General features: G+C 35.9%; 1 protein-coding gene and 1 pseudogene across 5 annotated transcripts in view; one reads left to right on the plus strand and one right to left on the minus strand.

Moving 5' to 3' along the window:
• Positions 1-22190, plus strand: part of DACH2 (dachshund family transcription factor 2) — a 660631-nt gene that overhangs the window by 184164 nt on the left and 454277 nt on the right. The window lies entirely within an intron of this gene.
• On the minus strand, positions 17426-19476 carry LOC116536849 (annotated as a pseudogene). Its single transcript, XR_004262825.1, has one exon. The product of XR_004262825.1 is annotated as a heat shock cognate 71 kDa protein pseudogene (transcript).

Genomic DNA, 22190 nt, shown 5'->3' on the forward strand with positions numbered 1-22190 from the left:
TAACAGAAGGTAAATTGGGCTGCTGAAAAAAACCTTGTTTACATTTTTTTAATGTAGGCCAGATTATGATGACTTGGAAACTCAAGTACTAGTAACATCAGAGAAGACATTCCTCTTTCTTTTAGTCTAATATATGCCAAAATTGCCATGATGGTAAAAACATGCTTACCTTAGTACTAGCATATAGTGCACGATAACTTGTCCAACCGCTAGTCAGGGCATAAATGCATCCTGTTATCATTTCTCTGTCTCTGCAGGCTGAAGGTCAGAGTTTTCTTTGCTGTAGGAAACATTTTTTAGCAAAAAACAAATAATTTAATGTTAATTGCATTGCACTACTGATACCCACAGCAAGTATCACTTTATTATCTCAGGACAAACTTAGAACTTCGGATTTTATAGAGATCTTTCCATTTCATTTCATTAAAAAAATGATGTAAGTTAGAACTGAGAGTATCATTTTTTTCTGAAGACAAAATCCTATAAACTAAAATAGCATGCGTTGGAGCAGTATTTACCATTTTCTTCTTAAAACCCCTAAAAAACAAAACAGCTGACTTGAGCTGAAATAGTATATGCATGCTATCTCTATACTACAAATCTGTTTCTTATTTTCTAGCTATATGTCTTAAATATAAGTTCATAAAGTTTTAATAGTGTTTCTTCCTTTTCCCCATGAAAATTACATATTTTTCTGTTAAAGATGGATTAAAATATGGGTCCCGTATACTTTTTTGTGGCGATTATATGCACTGAAACCTTATGGAAGAAATGTGACCACATATAATCACTGGGAGTGTAGACTATTTCATTTCAGAGTTGAGTATACTCCCTATGCCTTTATGAATTATTACAGTAGTTTTTGATTATAATATAAGGTTAGGGAAGTGAGCATACTTTTATTTATTTTATTTTATATTTTAATTTTATTCTTTCAAGGGTAAGTGCTCTCCAGACATAATGTTTTCCTGGAGAACTGTTTTGTAATGTTAAACACACAGTTGTATTTGCAGTTGGCCATACATAATAAAGAGCTGTCATTATGAAAAAAATTAATAGAATATTTTGGATAGTGATGCTTCTTGTAGAAGTAGTTACTAGTCAGTCTTAAAAGACTTCTGTGATGCCCAGAGAGAATTTTTTTATTCATGAAATTCTAACTATTGAAATTGTTTAAAACAATATAAGCCAGGAAAAATCCATCAATATTCAAATCATCATTATTTCGTTAGCATTGCTTATTCTGTCTCTCAAAGTATTTTGCTCCGATTAAGTGCAATTTGGATTTTCCCATGCCATAAAATAAGCAATGAATTGCCCACAACAGAATAGTTAAAATAGTTGGCAAGGAGGATTTGGTCTCTGTATTCTTCTGCCCTCAGCACACGGGTGTACTTGCACACACATGCACAAGCGCACACACACACACCATTCCTATAGTTACAGTCTCACTCTAGGAGGTTTATCTCTAATTAGATACACATAAGCCATTCAGCCCATTTGCAAAGTTTACAAGTTGATTCTCTCTCATTCTTTCTCTTGTCTTCACTGTCTTCAGCCAGACAATGAAAACAAAGATACAGTAGAGCTCATTTTCTCATTATTGATTTCATGCACCAGCTGCCAGCTGTTTTAGCTTGTTCGTTTATATAACCCTCTGGGCAACTTTCAAAACGTACATTTCTTTGACCATCTGCTAAATACAATTGGTTTAATAATTAAAGACTCACCATTCCATTTCAAAGAAACATAAATGTTGCTGTTGCAGCTGAGATATCAACATTTTGGATTCAAATACAGACAGTTTTTATTCCATTAAGCAGTATCAAACATTTCGGGACGCTGGTACTTCATGCTTTTTTCTTTCTATACTCAGTTTATGCTAAGAGGAAAAGTTCCTTATAATTTATAAACTTTCTGTTGCAGATCTTATTTTCCCTCTTAAGATTTGCTTCCAGTTGTTAAGTATTGACACTTAAGCCTGTTGACAGCTTGTTTTTATAAATATGCAAGTCGTTGTTAAAGATATATTTAGGAAGGCACATTAGCCAGATGCACTCATAAGACCACCCATTATAATGAATGCAGATCTCTTTCTAGAGAATCCAGCTCATGGCTTATCCACCATGGCAGCATTGTTTACAAGTCAGCATTCCACTATCCATCTTTTTCTTAGATGCAGGCTAGCTCGTGTACAGACAGAATCAGAGAACCTCCTACACAAGCCCTTATCATCTTGGACTGTTGCAAAAATCGACTGTTTTTCTGTTAGGTTTATGAGTGATGTGATGTTTTATTTCTCTTTATTTAGGACGATAGATCTACACTTTGTCATATTGAATCACGATGTGTAGATTTTTGACCTTGAGTAACAGAAGTGAATTCATTGGGGGCTAAGGAAAAAACCTGAAGCCATAATTGTGCATGGTATCACCAGCGGTAATTCTGATGTGGAGATGGATGCAACTTCTGTTTGAACTCTCCTTTAAAGCTCTGATTAGACTTAAACATTCCAATAATTTTGTAGTACGTAAAATATTATTTCGAAAACTGTCGTTTATAAAACAGGTTGCCCTTTGTTTTCAAGATACCTTGGAACTGAACCATGTATAGTCATATGGGATGAAAAAACTTTTTTCAGTTTTATGCCATTTCTGTACTATTACTGATGCATTTTGTTAGAGAATCATTCAGTTAGACATAAACATCAAGCGCAAAATTCATATTTGCTAAATTTGTTGAGAGGAATTTGGTGCATTTTGGATTTTTGAGGTAAAGTTAATATTTTCTTTTTTCTTTTGGAATCTAATAAAGCCATTTTCTTCAAACTGGAACAAAAGGAACATTTCCTTGATAAAGTGGACATAACTTATGTTAACTTCTGTGAACCTGAGCATTTGCACTTTGTTTTAAAAAGTATTCCCCTCTTTAATGTTTTTGTCTTTATAAGTGAAAAAGGAAAAGTGCCTTTGTTTCCCTCGAAGGGCGTGCGATGGGGGTGTGGTTTGCTTCTGATGGGGGTGTGGCTTGCTTCTGATGGGGGTGTGGCTTGCTTCTTTGGTGCCCTTTGCTCATAAGCCCTAGGGGGAGCAGATAGACTGGCAGGTTGTGGGGAGCATGGGCTCAGACCCCTGGGCAGCATAAAGGGGTGAATGTTTACAGCTCCCGAAGCCCCAAAGGGCATACTCCAGTATGCTCTTTTAGTTTTGCCATCTATAGGCAGCTTATGTTAATCAGCTCAATCGGATAGCCTGCCTTATCGCAAGAACAGAGGGCTTTCTGTATCCCAGGATTGTTTCCTCGGTGTACCAGAAGAACTGGATCACAGGTGGGCTTGGAGAATGAGTGCAAGGTTTTTTATTGAGTGGTAGCATTCTGTGAGGTGGATTGGGAGGCCAAAAGAGGGTTGGAGTGGGAAGATGAATTTCCCCTGGAGTCAGGCCACGCAACTGCCGGGCTCTCCACCGACTGCCCAGGCCAAACTTACCATCTTTTTGTTGGTCGATGGCCTGCTGGTGTCTTCTGTTGGTGTGCTCTTCCACCTGTGTGTTCCTCTATACATTCAGTGGCTTGTGTCTCTGCCCGCTAGGGTCTCAGTGTTTTTATAGTCACAGGATGGGGGCGTGGCAGGCCAGGGTTGTCTTGGAAAATGCAACATTTGGCTGCGAAAACAGGAGTGCCTGTCCTCACCTAGGTCCTTGGGCACAGGCCCGGGGGTGGAGCCCTCGCCAGGGACCTCGCCCTTCTCCTCCTAGCACTTCTCTGCACCCCTCCTATATCATAAGCAGAGCTCAAGTCTAGTCAGTTATTAATTTTGGTTCCTTTTAATTCTTAAAATGGACAAGAAGAGTTGAGTTTTCCAAGATACCTGGTTAAATACTCTTACACCTCAAATTGGTCTCATTCTGATTAAGATGGTCAATTTGAATGGGAAGCTGCGTTTTACGGTAATCATTTTTAAAATTTCTCTGTGATTCTTCTCATCATGGTTCTAATGCATCTAATGTCTCACAATCATTTTTATTTTTTAATTGACATATTAGATTTATTTTAACTACAGTTAGGTTAGGCCGGACGTGGTGGTTCACACCTGTAATCTCAGCACTTTGGGAGGGAGAGGTGGGCCGATCACTTAAGGTCAAGAGTTTGAGACCAGCCTGACCAACGTGGTGAAACTCCATCTTTACTAAAAATACAAAAATTAGCCGTACCTGGCGGCGCATGCCTGTAGTCCCAGCTACTCAGGAGACTGAGGCAGGAGAATTGCTCGAACCCGGAAGGAGGAGGTTGCAGTGAGGTAAGATCCACGCCCCTGCTCTCCAGCCTGAGGAGTGCTGTTTTTTGCACTTTGAGAAATCTCCAAGCTGCTTTTCACAGGGGCTGAACTAATTGCATTCTGACTAATAGTGTATAAGCATTCCCTGTTCTCTGAAACCTTGGCAGCATGTGTTACTTTTTTGGCTTATTTATTTATTCACTTATTTTTGAGACAGGATCTTACTTTGTCACCCAGGATGGAGTGTAGTGGTGCAATTTCACCTCACTGCTGCCTCCACCTCCTGGGTTCTAGTGATTCTTGCACCTCAGCCCCTAAAGTAGCTGGGATGACAGGCATCATGGGCTCAATCAAGCCTCCTACCTCAGCCTCTAAAGTAGCTGGGATTGCAGGTGTGGTCCACCACACCCAGCCTATTTTTTGACTTTTAAATACTGTAGTAGCTTTTCTGACTGGTGGGATGTGGTGTCTCATTGTGGTTTTGATTTGCACTTTTCTAATGATTAGTGATGTTAAGCATTTTTTCATATGCCTGTTGGTTACATGTAAAGGTCTTTTGAAAAGGGTCTGTTCATGTCCTTTGTCCATTTTTTAATGGGGTTGTTTTTTCCTTATTTAATTGTTTAACTTCCTTATAGATTCTAAATATTAGACCTTCATTAGATGCATAGTTTGCAAAATTTTTTTCCCATTTTGTAGGTTGTCTTTTTACTCTGTTGATTGTTTTGCCTTGCAAAAGCTCTTTAGTTTAATATTAGGTCCCACTTATCAATATTTGCTTTTGTGGCAATTGCTTTCTGTGTCTTCAAAATGAAATATTTGCCAGAGCCTATGTCTAAAATAGTATTTCCTAAGTTGTCTTCAAGAATTTTTATAATTTTAGGTTTTCCATTTAAATGTTTAATTCATCTTCAGCTGATTTCTGTATATGGTGAAAGAAAGGAGTCCAGTTTCAATGTTCTGCATATGGCTAGCCAGTTATCTCAGCATCATTTGTTGAATAGGGGGTCCTTTCCCATTGTTTATTTCTGCCAGGCTTGTTGTAGATCAGATGATTGTAGAGGTGTGGTCTTATTTCTGAATCTCTATTCTGTTCTATTGGTCTATGTGTCTGTTTTTGAGCCAGTACAATGTTGTTTGCATTACTGTAGCCTTGTAGCATAGTTTTAAGTTGGGTAATGTGATGCCTCCAGCTTTGTTCTTTTTGTTCAAGATTGCTTGGGCTATGCAGGGTCACTTTGGGTTCCATGTGAATTTTAGAATGGTTGTTTCTAATTCTATGAAAAATATCCTTGATAGTTTGATAGGAATAGCATTGGATCTGTAAATTGCTTTGGGCAATATAGTCATTTAAACAATATTGATTCTTCCTATCCATGAGCTTGGAATTACAAAATCACTTTTATTTTCATTTTTTTATGTTGTTCTGTAATTTATCTTAAAAAATAAAAAAAATATATGCTAGATCTTAGCAGATACATGAGTGGAAAATAGTTTTTCAAGTTGTCTTTTTACTTTCGCTTCTTAAATTTTGTTAATTCCATTAGCTTTGGGGTACAAAAAGAGGTTTTTGGTTGCTTGGATGAAATGTATAGTGGTGAAGTCTGAGATTTTAGTGCACCTGTCACCAGAATAGCATACACTGTACCTAGTATGTATTTTTTTATTCCTTTCGCTCCTCCTCTCCCTCTTCTGAGTCTCCATAGTCCATTGTATTACTCTGCATATCTTTGTATACCTATAGCTTAGCTGCCACTTGTAACTGAGAATATACTGTTGAATTTTCCATTCCTGAGCTACTTCAATTAGAATAAGGGCCTCCAGTTCCATCCAAGTTGCTTACTCCTGCAAGAATGGTCATTACTAAAAAGTCAAAAAACCAAAATCATTGTTAAAAATATAACCGAGATCTAATGAACTATGTAAGCTTAGCTGAAAGGGTCTTCTGAGTGGATTTCCTCTGTGCCTTTTTAAGTTATATTCACTTTTTTGTTTTTAATAAATAAACCTCTATTTATCAAACTCATGCATTTATTTTTATTATGTATAATACATAGAATTACAAATAGTGTGACAGTTCTGTGTTTTAGTTTTAGGGACTAGACAAAAGACATGTTTTCTGCATTATAGAGCTTGAAACTGGTTGGGCACACAATGTTTTTCAGGTGTGAAGCAACCTAAGCCCTCTACAAGGAAACATAAGAAACACAGAGATAAATGTATTTCTTACATAAGCTAGTGTAACTTTTAGGGTCATATTACAAAGGTAATGTTTTTTATTCTTTGAGTGAAATTCTGTTATGTGACATTCTTCATGTATTTTAATAAGTTAGAACAGAGTAATAAGCATTTTTCTGGGCTTTTTCAAACATGCAGCCTTAATAAGGTAATGTTTTAGTATTACCTATATGCTTTTCAACTCATTCTTTTTAACCTGAAAATCAAAACATAAAATCCACTTGTTATACATATGCTTGCTTGATCAAATGGAGTGAACTGATGAAAGGTTATTACTAGACATCTTGTTTGTGTATTTCCATGTTTTATTCAGCATACCCATCAGGCAAAAGTATTTATAATTATCTTCTCCCATTCATTCTTCAATTAAGGGCTTAGGTCAGTCTTGCAGGGAGAAAGAAGGCAGTGCTTGAGCTGAGTTTTTAAGGACAACTAGAAGTTTGCTGGGCAGACAAGGAATGTGTGTGAGTGTGGGCAGGTAGTGGGAACACTACGTTTCTGGGTTGCTCTCCTCCTCACCTACCCTGTTTTATCTTTCATCATCCTCTCTTTCATGTCCTCTCTCCCTTCAACTTATTGTATTTTCCTGTAGGATTTTGCTAAAGATTATAATTTGAGCAAACTCAAGAGTAGTCCATTATTTAGTATTTGCTGCATACCCATGCCAGTATTTCTATATATATATTATCTCATTAGAAATAATTCTGTCTTTCAGCCGAGTGGTAAGAGATAGAAAAAAAAATCACTTTAGATCTGTATTCTATCTAGAGTTCTCTGAGTGTAGGTACGTGTTCCTTCCAATCACAAATGAGCAAAGGAGAAACCTTTGCTTAAATGGGCCTGTTCTTATTTAGTTTTAAGTATAATTCAGAGTAGATTTACCAGAAATATAAATGTATTTTCCACATTATGCTCTTCCAGTTCCCCCACCCCCACCCTGCACACACATACATATCCCAGAGCTGCGCAGCAATTGTGGAGTGGTGGCAAGTCCCTGCAAGCCCTGCTGATAATCTCTTCTTTCTTCCCTTTTATCATTAGGCCATCTACAATTGCTGGGGAGCAAACTCAGCATGAGAATCTTGGCCAGCAGCAATACCCAGGGGCAAGGTGGCAAGATTAGGTAGTGGAAAAACTCCTCTTAGAAGCTATTTCTTTCTCCCAGCTTATCTTTGGTTATTCTTAATTGGTAAAAGAAAAAAAAATTCTAATCTCAGTTTTGCAAGTGACTGGTGAAAGGATGCTATGAACATGCTCTTTAAGACTGAAATCTGATGCACTTTCTATTGAAGGCCAGTTTTCACTGGGCTGTATCTGACATATGCTAATAACTGAATTTGGGGGGAACCTTGAGCTCCTTGCATAAGAAGCTAGGCCTGCAGAATATCATTGAAGTTTAAAAAACTTTCAGATCAGATTTGAAAATGATGACCTGCTGTCACAGAGCCAGGCTGCATAGCCAGTGGAATATGACATGTTAGTCTACTAACATGTTATATATTGGTCAAGAGTGTGCCATCAGAGAAAGGGATAAATAGAACCATTATATTTTGTCTTATATGTGTGTGTGTTTTTGTGTGTGCATGTGTGTATTTAATTAAAGAGTGCCTTTAATTTCTTACAGGTAATTTTATCACAATTAAAATTAATTTATAGTGATTCTGGTGAGAAATATAAATGCTATTTTCAAATTCAAAATAAAATATAAGGTCAAATGAAAATTTTAGATGAAAATATATTGCAATACTAGTTTCATATGAAATCTTACTGACCAGCTGAACTACACTTTGATACTATACATTAAAAATAGCCACCTTCCATAATCTGTGACATTTTGTATTATCATAGAGTGCATGATTTTCTGATATCATTAGATCAGGGAAAGAAAACTTAAGCTTGCATAGTCACATAGAAGACCAAGGTGCAGTGGCTCAAGCCTGTAATCCCAGCACTTTGGGAGGCCGAGGCCGGAGGATTGCTTGAGGCCAGGAATTGGCCTGGTCAACATGGTGAGACCAAATCTATACCAACAATTTTTAAAGTTAACCGCGTACTGTGGTGCATGTCTGTAGTCCCAGCTACCTGGGAGGCTAAGGTGAGAGAATCGCTTGAGCCTAGCTGGTCAAACTGCAGTGAGCCATGATTCTGCCACTACACTCCAGTCTGGTGAAAATGTAAGACCCTGTCTCAGTTAAAAACAAAAACAAAAAAAGAAGACTAAGAGAAAGCTAAGAAAATATTAAGTTCAGATTTTAGCTGACCAGAATTCCTTCTCCCTGCCCAGCAAGTACATTTGATTCTTCTGTTTGTTTTATTTTTTACTTTTTATTTATTTATTTATTTTTTTGAGACAAAGTCTTGCTCTGACGCTCAGGCTGGAGTACAGTGGTGAATGCTACCAGATCACTGCTCACTGTAGCCTTGACCTCCTGGACTCCAGCTATCCCCCCAGCTCAGCTTCCTGAGGAGCTGGGACCATATGTATGTGTCACCATGCCTGGATAATTTTTATTTTTGTAGAGATAGGGCCTCCCTAGGTTGCCTAGGCTACTCTGTTTATTTTAGATCTGTGGTTTCTCAAAGATTGTTTCCCTCTAATTAAATATTCCTCATTTGTATGGCATCCAGAACAGTATGTTATAGGTTTATATGTTTTTTTTCTTCTTTTAGGCACTATAATTCTTTGTATGACAGTCATGTAGAATCAGATGTTTATATATCATCATCATTGCCACCCTACAGAATAATCTCTTTCCAAAGGATTTTCCCCTTATGCCCCACACTTTCATTCTCTTGGGCATTTTTCTATAAAACACTGTGGGAGTGATATATGGAACTTGAGGGTAACGTGTACACATACACATATATTCAATCACATAGATTAAAATGGACATTTCTCATTGACATCTTTTTCTTCTGTTTTTCCCCAGGGAAATAAGGTCATTGAATTTTTCAGTGTTTGAGAAGCCTATAAATATTTAAGGAAAAAACATACTTTTACATTTTATTATATCAACCCAATACATGCTTTCACTCTATCAAGACATTTATCTAATTGTATATGATTCTTCCAAAAGCCTTCAGCTAATGCACATTCCTTTTCGATTTAAGTCCATCCCCTATCCTTTCTTGAGAAGAGATTGGATCTATCTTTATCTCTTTGGTAGTTAAAATGTTTTCATAAAACAAAATTCCAGACAAAAATTTTTAACTCAGATAAATAACCAATGTATCTAAAAAAAAAGAAAAATTTTATCCTAGTGGCATTAAGGAAAATGCAAGTTACAAATCAAATAATATTTTAATGATACCTTAATATTAATTTTTGAGTTATAATCAAGAATGTGCATTTTTTGGTGCTGAGCATATTTTGAATTATTGTATATGCTTATGTGCTTTGATTATTATTCTGAAGAACCCTCAAAAAATTTACCATTAATACAAACATTATTGACTTGAAACACATATAAAACCTGCAATAAACTTTCAGAAGTGAAAGAACAGCTTGTCTTTTTTTCTACCGCATCTGGCAATCTGATAAAATTTGAAAAACTCTTTAACGCGTACCTGCTTTTAAAGCATTTTTTTCAGCAAACAATATGTAACTTGTATAGTTGCATGTAATTTTACCATTTTGTGTGTAGACCTACTGCTTATCTTTGTTTTGAATGGAGTGCTTAAGGTTGCCAAAGGCAAACTGTGAATATTACTCAATATCATAGGATTTTAAAATATGATTTGTATCTGAACATAATGGTTATTTGAATCATGATACATTTTTCAGTTTACATATGATAAAAATAAAAGATGGAGTTGCATGGTTTTTATTTCATTATTTTATACAAATGTGTCAAAAAGAGAACTCCAACAGTTATCTTGATGTTTCATGACAGGATCTACCTTTTGAGAGATCCAGTGGCGTTTTAGTGTGTCTAATCATAGGAAGATTATCATTCATTCTCTTGACACTTTATTTCTCCATAAAATAAGGTAGTTTCATATTTAAGTACAGTTTTTAGGGGCCTTGTTTGCAAGTTGACAATATACAGTGACTTTAATTGATGCTATTAACACTTTATAATAAATTTTTATTCAAAAGGTGTAAACATATTTCTACTATTAAAGATATAAACTTAATAAATTGTCTTTTGTAAAATATCTTAACATGGTATGCAGTTTGTGTTAAACTTACATCATTTGACAGAATTAAAAATATTTTGAAATAAAATTTCAGTTGAACAGGAGGAAATAGAATAAAATATATCTGTTTTTCTCCTCTGGATATTAAATATGGCAGATGCGAAAGAATTTATCTTGCAACCTTTAAAAATAATACATTTGAGCCCTCCACAATCATTTAAAATTCAGAAATAAGAAAATTGACTTACAATTTGTTATCTTGACAGTTACAATTGCAATAATTATTAAAGAATAAATAAACATTTAATCTATATTAGTAAGTCTCTTTAATACCCATAAATGATTATACCTATAGAAAGACATACTGAGATTATACCACAACAATCCTTGGATTACTGTCCCTTTTCACTCAGTAAGTATTTATTGAATGTTTAGCAAATGTTAGTGTTTAAAACAATGCTGGATACTGTTTAAACCTAAATATTCAAATAAAAAGTCAGTCAGAAGGGGAACAGTTATTATGGACCAGGACAAAGATGAATGAGGAACTTGGACTCCAGGATTTTAGTTTTACTATAAGGTATAAATTCAGAAAAAAAATGAGATCCTCTTAGTGGCATTAATTTTAATAGTAGAAATCATTAAACTGTACACACATGCACACAAAACTGAGCTGACAGAAAAAGGACATAGCCAAAAAATAAACTTAAAAATTTTGGCTAAAATGTAAAGATGATTAAGTTTATCCTAAACCATTGAAAGAAATCAAATCAAATTTAAGGTAGTAAACTAAATAAAATAGAAAATTTTAAAAAGGAGGATTGTTTTGAAAAATGTTCCCAGGAGATCCACAATTAAAACACAATTCCACAATTAACTTGGGGGATTTGGTTTGGAAATGACAGAAGAATCCTAATTCCATGGCATTCGCCTACTGTATTATAATAATTTTCTTAAGTGAAAGGAAAACATACACTTACATGTTTTCTTAGACAATTTCTCCCTTTTCTAGAGCTGGTGCAAACAGAACTGCTAATTACTCTAACATGTCGCCAAGCTACTGAACTTTGAAAAGACAGTGGCTCTAAAATATTGTAGATATGCCAGTTGCTAAACAAGTGATTTTTCAGTACCATATTCTATTTTTAACCGTTGGGCTTACTTTTAAATGTGATAATACTTTTAGTCTAGATATCATAATAATATCTTTGAGAGGAGCAGTTCATCAGTAGCAAAAATCCTTTGGTAAAGCAGCATAGGCTTGAAACTCAGTGCTTCAAAGCACTTTGTCTACTTTCAGTATAGGAAAATAATGTCAGAATCTAGTTTATAATACTGACCAATTTTCAATCAAAAGAAAAGCTGATTTTAGAGAAAAATTATTTGGTAATAATTCATATTATTTAGAATTACTCCTATTTAGTAGTATATTTCTTTAGTAAAAATTTTCCAGTTACACAAGTAATATATGTTTAAATTATATTTAAGGTATATCAAATAAGTTATGGTTTCAGTGGCAAATTTAGGTGCTTTATTTGGAGTGAGATTTTTGTAAAGTTTTTCTTTAAAAAATAGCAATTAGAGGAAAATAAATTGACTTTATGCTTCATTGTTACTTTCTAGGTGTTTTTGGTGTTTCAGGTAAATTGCAAAGAAAATTTTCTGTCTTGTGACCATCCTTCTTACCAATCCATATCCTGTAAAAGTTTTTACTGAAATATTATATGGTTACCATTAAAATATTTTTAACGTGTTCATGATCCTATTGTTACTGTCATATGACAAGATGGTGAGCTAAGTTTCATAATTATTACTATTTAACAGTTGTCAAAAGTATTTTATAACTGATTTTCAGAAGTTTGCTACAAAGACAGCTGGTTTCTGTCTGTACTCACTTGTAAATATACATGATTGCTTTCATCAATTTCTTTTTTTTTTTTTTTTTTTTTGGTTTTCACATTTTTATTGGGAGCCGAGAGAGGGCCCGCCTTGGTCAGTGGAGGTGCTCACAGGTTCTTCAGCCACTCCAGGGTGGGCCCCTGTGGGTCCTGGGGGTGGCTGGGTATGTCGGGCATGTTCCCATCATCGCGGACAGGCACTGGGTAGTTGTAGGGTGTGGCCTTGTTGATCATGACAGAGTACTTGAAGTAGGGGCTGATTGGGGGCAGAATTACAGTTCCGGCCATCTTGGTCTCGGCGGGGACAGCGGAGACTCTTTCATCAATTTCTTAAAGCAAGAGAACAAAATGGAAATTTTAATGATGAAAGTTAATCATAAAATTATATTTTCTTCTGAAAATAATGTGGAAATTTCTCTGGTTGGAACACATACATATGTGTACATAGGTTTGCATTCTATGTACATACTGTGTTGAGCAGATGAAATGGATGAACCACAATAATATTTAAAGAAAGTATTTAAAGCTATTTGATTAATAGCCTTGTCTAAATTACAAAAAATTATTTCCTATAGTTAAAAATGTATTCTTTGCTATTGCTCCTGGAATTTGTTTTATTTTTTTGGCTTTATCACTTAAAGATTATTAAAATAGGGCATGATTTCTTTCCTATTAAAAGCCTTTAAAGAAAATGATGATTTTAGAAGAAAGTCAAGACACTAAACACCTTTGAGCATTTTTCTCCATCTCCTAGATGCTCTGTAACTTGTATATGAAGAATGTAAGACCTATCTGCTTATTTTTCATGGCGTTGCTACTTAGTTTTTTCATTTTTGTTTGCTGCAATTATAATGGGTAAATGGTGAATGTGAGGGAATAAGGACATGCTGTTTGTGAGCACGGCAAAAATGTATTGTTTCATACTACGAATGCATCTTCAGAAATAAATGAGTGGTTTTTCATTGCCACTTGATGTGATTTTTAAGGGAAGGCATTCATAGATACAAAGACATTCTTCAAAATGTGATCACTATAGGACCAAGAGCTTCACAAATAAACAGAGTAAAAGAATAAGAATCTCATAGTATTGCCACAATGTGTAGAGGGAAATAAAGGAAGGCCACGTTGCCCTGGAGAGGTGAGGAAGCAATCTGAAATCTCTTGATTTCACCGTGAAGACTGTTACAGTTTATACAGTGTGGATGAGAAAGAAGGTAAAGCTAAGGAATCGTAAACAAGGGGTGACTTTAGAGACGTGAGGAGAAGCGTAATGTGACGGGAAGGTAGAACCCACAACCCATGCGAGGGAGTATTCAATCATCTCCATTAGTGATAATTCATATTCACACAACAGGAAAGAGGAAAGCGTTTCTTTCTTCTATTATTTTGTTGTTCTTTCATATTTCCTTTCTTTTAAAAATTTGTTTGAATTAAGAGATAAGTGAAGAGTAAGGGTTTTCTTTAAAACCCTTAGACATGAGTACTGATGAAGCTTTAGGGAAAGAAAATATATGCCTATTGAAGTTTTAGACTTAAGAGAGCATATATTGGAACATATATTTGAATAAAGAAGATGCTTATGTGTTATTTCAGAAGAAAATTATGGGAGTAACCTCTAGTAGTTGGTAAGATAAAAAGGGTAACTATACAAAAGAATAATACAGATAGCTTTTGAAAAGGTAGAATAAAACCCATTAGCAACAAACAGAATGGCTAACGGGAAATATTAGGTTGTGAAATGGCTAACAGTCTTCATTGGTATTTGTTTAATGCTAATCATTGCCTTGGACGTGGATTTAGCTAAGAAATGTATACTTCAATAAACTCCCTGAATACCTGGATATTGTACATTTTATTTGGAGACATATTGGTGGACTTATTCTATTTTGCTAAAACGTTGAAGTTGACACCTAATATAGAAGACAGTGTCAGTATATTGATTTCCACCAAGGGGAGACTATTCTTTAATTTGATTGAGATCAAAAGATAAAGGCAAAAAACTTGCATTAAAAAATGATAACGTGGTACACTTTTGAGACAGTAAAAAACTAAATATAGAGTAGTGAAAGGAACACAATCATCTTTAGGGTGGGACATTTCATTTGTGGAAAATTTCCTGTAATTTAAAATTGATGGAACTGCAACAAGATACAAAGTATTACAATCAAAGAATATAAAAAATTCAAACTCTGCTCATGAAGATTTTAACAGTATCCATCAATATTTGGGAAATAATAAGCATAATAAAGAAATGCAGATTAATTTTAAATTTCCATTAAAGAGCATTTTTCATTTCATTCAAGGCTTAATATAGGACCTGAAAAACATGAGCTTTTATCTTGTTAGTTACATTTGAAATCAATACTATTGCCCTAAAGACTTTTAAACAAACACACGTTTTCTAAAGGCTTTAATACTGTTTTATAACGTTTGCGCTGATCTTGTTATCCAGGCAGTGTTTAGTGGTTAGGTTTTGTTTCTTTTCAATAATTGAGGCCTAGTGAGGGAGACAGGCATGTAACTGAATGCTATACCAGAGGCACACACAAATTGTCAAGTGAGCAGAGCGGAAGGAGTCATAATTCAGCTTGTATGTCTAAAGAATGAAGTGACCGGTGTTAAGATTAGCAAGTTATTTGACCCTATTTTATCATTAGAAAGGAATATAATAATTTATTCACAGCAGAGGTTGGGGACAGAAAGTTTCACAGCCCTTTTAAGTTTTTATTATAACAACCTTTTCACATCATATAATTAGGTGCTTTTGTGTTGTACATTGTATTTTACTAGACACTACAAGGAGATAGCCATTAGTTCTGGGTCTTCCTTTTCGTGGTTGGCATTTTAAATGATAAAAATCAATGGACACTTGTGGGGTTAGGTAATGGTAGAACATATTAATAGATGAAAATGTATATATTGTTAATGTTCATTCACTTTTACCTAAGTAGGATGAAGTGGGAAAGTAATTAGCAGTCAGTTGGAGTGGCATGTTTTTCTCTGTGGAACTGTCAGGCAAATAGTCTAATCCATTCACTCTGTTTATAAGAATTATCCAATCAGAAAATTCAAGATAAAACTAATGAATGGAGGAGAAATGAAAATTAAATAGAGACTTTCTTGATAAATGACAGCCTTGATTTTACCTGAATGCATGGTCATAGCAAAGATCTAAATAGCTACAGGACTTATAATGAGACTGTAATATTCCTAATGACCCCACTTAGAATATTACATTTATTTCTGGCTACCATATGCTATAGTTCAAATGTTTGTCCCCACAAAATCTCATGTCAAAATGTGATTCTCAACACTGGAGGTGGGGCCTGGTGGGAGGTGTTTGGGCTGTGGGTGCAGATCCCTCATCAATGGCATGGTGCCCTCCCCATGGTAATGAGTTCACATGACATTTGGTTGTTGAAAACAGTCTGGGACCCCTCTGCCCTTCTTGCTCCCCCTCTTGCCATGTGGCATGCCTATTCCCCCTTTGCCTTCTACCATGATTATAAGCTTCCGGAGGCCTCATCAGAAGCAGATGATGGCACTATGTTTCTGGTACAGCCTATAGAAATGTGAGCCAAATAAACCTCTTTTCTTTATAAATTACCCAGTCTCAGGTATCCCTTTATACCAATGCAAAATGGACTAATGCACCATATATGTTTTTAAAAGTGCAGCATTTGAAAGAGAGAGTTAAATTGATCTTAGGATATGAGCTGTGAAGACAGGATAGAATCCTGAGTTTCTGTGTTTTAAAGCACAAAAATTGAATAATTGAAAATAATATAAACTCATATAAATATACATATAGATAGACAATGTCAACTCTTTTCATCATAGTACAGATTATTGTAAAAGTGATGCATAAATTTTAGTAGAAGAAAAACCTGCTGAAACAAACACTGGAGCTTCTCAGCTTTTCAAGATCATCTTTCTGTAGCATGCAAACAGAATAATGCACTACTGATTTATCCTGTGAAGGAAAATGTCTAAAGGATTTTTTAGACAGTTTTTCTGAAACATAGAAGAGAATGCCCCTTAGCAGAATACCTCTAACAGGCATGCAATAACTATGAATAAGAGGAAAAAGAGTATGTCTCAGGAGTGGCAACTAACCTGCAACCGTCACTGACCTCTTGGAAGAATTTCAATGTAACCTACCTGTATTGTAGGCAGGTAGTCAACACTTAAGGAATCAGAGAACTACAGGGTTTCTGAGCTATGATGGGCTGCAGACATCAACTTATTCAACCTTGGTTTTACAAAGAAGTATACTGGGATCTCGATAGGGGAAGTAATTTGCTCATGGTCACACAGTTAATGGCCTACTTGGGACTAATATCCAAGTTTCTTTAAACCTTGTTCAGTGTTTTTCTGTTAACCTTGTTATATTCAGAACTGGTTGTTCAAAAGTTGGAAAATGGTTTTTCCTGGAAACAAAGTCATAAGCTCTAAGTTCTCCTTTGTTCCATTCTATACTTGGTTTCCATGATAAGTTAGGCTTTAAGTCATATTAATGTTGGCTTTAGGCTTTCTGTTGCACATGTCCTTTCCTTTTGATTTTTATTTCCACCATCCTGAAGTAACCTCCTATTTGGTCTTCTTACCTACAGACTCTCTTATAACAGTCCATTCTGTGCATCTTGTCAGTTTTAATCTCTTTTTTTTTTTTTGCCAATTTTAAATAGTTTTATTTAAGACATTGTGTTTTCCACTTACAATACAGTGTTTATAAAGCACAATGTTATTTCCTTCCCCTGTGCATATGTTCCATATTCAAGTATTGAGAATGCCCGGTAACTTACTATAGCAGCTGAACTTTTTAAAACTGCCACAGAATTTGCTACAAATTTAGGTCCTTCAGTGTTTTGCATGTGTGGAACAATGCTACATCTATACTTGGGTTGGCTGAATCAACCTCTTCAATGGTGGGCCCTGAGGAAGCACCACCAGAGGGAGGAGCTCCAGCACCAGGGAATCTCCAGGCATTCCTCCTGGCATGCCTCCTGCACTCTGGTACAGCTTGGTGATGATGGGGTTGCAGACTTTCTCCAGCTCTTTTTGCTGATGTTCAAATTCTTCCTTCTCGGCAGTCTGATTCTTATCAAGCCAGTTGATAATTTCATTACACTTGTCCAGAATCTTCTGTTTGTCCTCATCGTTAATCTTGCATTGAAGCTCCTCATCTTCGACAGTTGCTTTCATGTTGAATGCACAGGACTCAAGTGAACCCTTAGGTGATACTTTGTCCCTCTGCTTCTCATCTTCAGCTTTGTACTTCTCAGCTTCCTGGACCATACGTTCAATGTCTTCCTTGCTCAAACGGCCCTTGTCATTAGTGATAGTAATCTTGTTCTCTTTTCCTGTACTCTTGTCCACAGCAGACACATTGAGGATGCCGTTGGCATCAATGTCAAAAGTGACTTCAATCTGAGGAACACCTCGGTGTGCAGGAGGTATGCCTGTGAGTTCAAACTTGCCAAGCAGGTTGTTATCCTTGGTCATGGCACGCTCACCTTCATAAACCTGAATAAGCACACCAGGCTGGTTGTCGGAATAGGTAGTGAAGGTCTGTGTCTGCTTGGTAGGAATGGTAGTATTACGCTTGATGAGGATGGTCATGACTCCTCCAGCAGTTTCAATACCAAGGGAAAGAGGGGTGACATCCAAGAGCAGCAAATCTTGAACATTTTCAGACTTGTCTCCAGACAGGATGGCGGCCTGGACAGCTGCACCATAAGCAACAGCTTCACCAGGGTTGATGCTCTTATTCAGTTCTTTTCCATTGAAAAAGTCTTGGAGAAGCTTCTGAATCTTGGGGATGCGAGTAGAACCACCAACCAGGACAATATCATGAATCTATGACTTGTCTAGTTTGGCTTCTCGAAGGGCCTTCTCTACAGGGTCCAGGATTCCACGGAACAGATCAGCATTCAATTCTTCAAATCGGGCACGGGTAATGGAGGTATAGAAATTGATTCCTTCATAGAGAGAATTGATCTCAATACTGGCTGGGTGCTTGAAGAGAGAGTACGCTTAGCACGCTCACAAGCAGTACGGAGGCGTCTTGCAGCTCTCTTGTTCTCACTTATGTCCTTCGTATGTTTGCGCTTGAACACAGCAATGAAATGGTTGATCATTCGGTTATCAAAATCTTCTCCAACCAAGTGGGTGTCTCTGGCTGTAGACTTGACCTCAAAGATTCCATCCTCAATAGTGAGGATTGACACATCAAAAGTGCCACCTCCCAGGTCAAAGATGAGCATGTTTCTTTCAGCTCCAACCTTTTTGTCTAAGTGGTAAGCAACAGCAGCAGCAGTTGGCTCATTAATAATTCTAAATACATTGAGACCAGCAATAGTTCCAGCATCTTTGGTAGCCTGACGCTGAGAGTCATAAAAGTAAGCGGGCCCTGTGACCACAGCATTGGTAACAGACTTCCCAAGGTAGGCGTCTGCAATTTCCTTCATCTTTGTCAGAACCATAGAGGATACCTCCTCTGGGTAGAAGCTTTTTGTCTCTCCGTTGTATTCTACTTGGACCTTGGGCCTGCCGGCATCATTCACCACCATAAAGGGCCAATGCTTCATATCAGACTGGACAACAGCATCAGCAAATCTGCGTCCAATCAGATGTTTGGCATCAAAAACTGTGTTGGTGGGGTTCATTGCAACTTGATTCTTTGCGGCATCACCTATCAATTGTTCAGTGTCCGTAAAGGCAACATAGCTTGGAGTGGTTCGGTTTCCTTGATCATTGGCAATTATTTCCACTTTTCCATGCTGGAAAACACCCACACAAGAGTAGGTGGTGCCAAGATCAATACTAAAGGCAGGTCCCTTCGACATGGTTGCTGGCTTCTAGGCCTGGCCCCGACAACGAAGAAAACCACAGTAACCCTCAGAGCTGCAGGGGAGTTCAATGAGCCAGTTTTAATTTCTTAAAGGATTGTTATCTTCTTTCAGTCTTTGTTCTTCCAAATCTACCTGAAGACCCAAGTCACATTTTTCCTCCTCCATATTGATTTCACTGATCACTTCAGGTAAAAGTGACACTTTTGTCTTATAGTACTTAATTTAACTTCACCCATGGATTCAGCATTCATTAATCGGATGTATTTGAGTATTTGCTGTATGCCAGGAAATCACGTGGTGCTTATCACTCACAGACATTCGTTGTAACATTAGTGGTCATTAATTTCTGTCTTTTTAGATCGTCGTATACTTGATTTAAGATACTATGGTTGAAGATCTTTATATTCGCTTTGTATGCTGCATAGCACAGAGCCTTTTGTACATAGTTGATAAGCAGTAAATATTTGTAGAACAAATATTGAACTGAGAATTTGCTATGATAGGGTGTGAAGATAAATATGGCCTCTATGGGATCAGTATGCAAACTGTTAGATATCAATTATACACATGTTTGAAGAGCTTTCTTCAATATTTTTTCTTCCTTTCTGTTTTTTTTTTTTTTTTTTTTTTTTTTTTTTGAGACAGGGTTTCACTCTGTCACCCAAGCTGGAGTGCAGTGGTGCAATCATAGCTCACCTCAGGTTGAAATGCCTGGGCTCAAGCGATCCTCTCACCTCAGCCTCTTGAGTAGCTAGGATCACATGCGTGTGCCACCATGATCAGCTAATTAAAAAAAGAAAACTGTAGAGAAGGGGTTGAACTACGTGTCCCAGGCTGATCATGAACTCCTGGCCTCAAAAGATTACAGATGTGAGCCACCATGCTCAGACTTTTCAATTCTTAAGTTAATTCTTTTCAGTGAACATAAAATAACAAAGCTTATTAAGGGAAAAGGTATCAAGACAAAACAGTAATTCAGCATATTCACATAGAAAAATACTGTCAACAAGAAGGGGTAGAATGCTGAATCAGATTAAAAAGTCTTCAGTCTCTTTCTACATATATAATTTTAATGTATATGTTATACATGAAAGTATATGAAGATTCAAACCCACTTTGCACACAAAATAGTTTTATTCTATTAGGTAATGAAGAGAAAATGCTCTGTTAACTGTAAAACTATACAGTAAGTGGTATTATTATTTAAACATGAGATTTGGAACCTGTAAACAAACTACGTATAAATTACTTTATAAAGGTAATCATTTGTAATTTTAAGTTTTTGCTTCTGGTCTCTTAATTGGTAAGGAACATGGATTTTATTTTATTTTGTTTTAAAGTAGATTTTAAATAAATTTCAAAATAGATTTTAAAGTAGATTTATTTATTTTATTTTAAAATATTTCATTTTGTTTTATTTTAGATTATTTAAAATATTTTATTTTACAATATTTTATTTTAAAATCAGATATCTTATTTGATTTTAGAATCTTTGCCAGGGATTGAGTCAGGAGATGAATGTAAGGGATTTAACAGAATTTCAAATTGGTAATCTTCTTCATTCCCATTCTCGACTCCCAGTAATACATTAAGAGCATGTGCAGGCCAAGATTCCTTTGCTCTCACTCTGCTTGATGGTCTTCATCTGCATCTAGACTAAACCAGATAGGATTACCAGAATGATCAATTGGCAAATGAACTCATTTTCTTAGAAACAGCTTAGCTGAGTTCTGCTTACAGAACTGCTTTTCACATCTAATTTAAACTTAGTTAGATCAATTTGCCAAATGTTAGAAAGAGTTCAGGTATAATTAAAATAAATTTTATAATATTATCTATCTTCATGAATAGTCTTATAATATATCTATATCTTTACCTATCAATAATTCAGTATATTTGATGCCCTCAAATAAAGTTGGACTTATAAATTTTCTGATTAACTTTGGCTAAGGACAAACTTTCAGAGAAAGTTTACTCAGATTCTAAAACACCATGGCTGTCCTTAAACAAATCATGTATCATAGTTAATGATGTAAATCAGCACTGAAAAGTAGAAATACATTCTTAAAATATTTTTTATAAAAATAAGCTTAAAGACTTTACAGTGATGATTTTGAATAAGAGTGAAACGTCCTTTCACAAGATCAACATTCATCTCAGTTGACAAATATTTACTGATGATTACTGCATGCCAGCATTGTGTTGGCCGATGGAAAGAAACAGTGAACATAAAACCTAACCTATTATCTCATGGAGATTACATTTTCATTGGAAGAGTAGATCTAAAACAGTAAATAGGGAAAATAATTACACATTGTGATATTGTGATAAGTGCTATGAAGGAAACACCATTTTAATGAGCAATTCAGAGTTGGAAGTTGACCCTAACTTCTCCACATAGCCAGTACACTAGGAAGTAAGCCAGTTTACTACTGTCTCAGTGTGATATCAAACCATCAAACGCAAAGCTAGTTAAAAGCTGATAAGACAGTAATTGTGTCCAATGTTTTAAGGTCTGCAATGTATATCTACCATAAATGTTTTGTTTGGCTTCTGAAGTATTTCCTTAGTGTTTTCTGTGAGTCATTCTGAACACACAATAGCAGGACATGATCATCAACTGGAAGACATGAAATATAAATAGTGTAACGGTGCTGAAAATTCCCTTACCAGAGGCTGGTTAGAACCCCTATGCAGATCAAAGGACACGATTCAAAGGTCACCCATGATGTCTAGCCAAAGCTACAAACATGAATAGCAAGACTGTAAGATAAAAAAATTTCC

This window comes from Sapajus apella, unplaced genomic scaffold (genome assembly GCF_009761245.1).
Source record: "Sapajus apella isolate SASKATOON/1434 unplaced genomic scaffold, GSC_monkey_1.0 scaffold104, whole genome shotgun sequence".
Classification (NCBI taxonomy): Eukaryota; Metazoa; Chordata; class Mammalia; order Primates; family Cebidae; genus Sapajus; species Sapajus apella.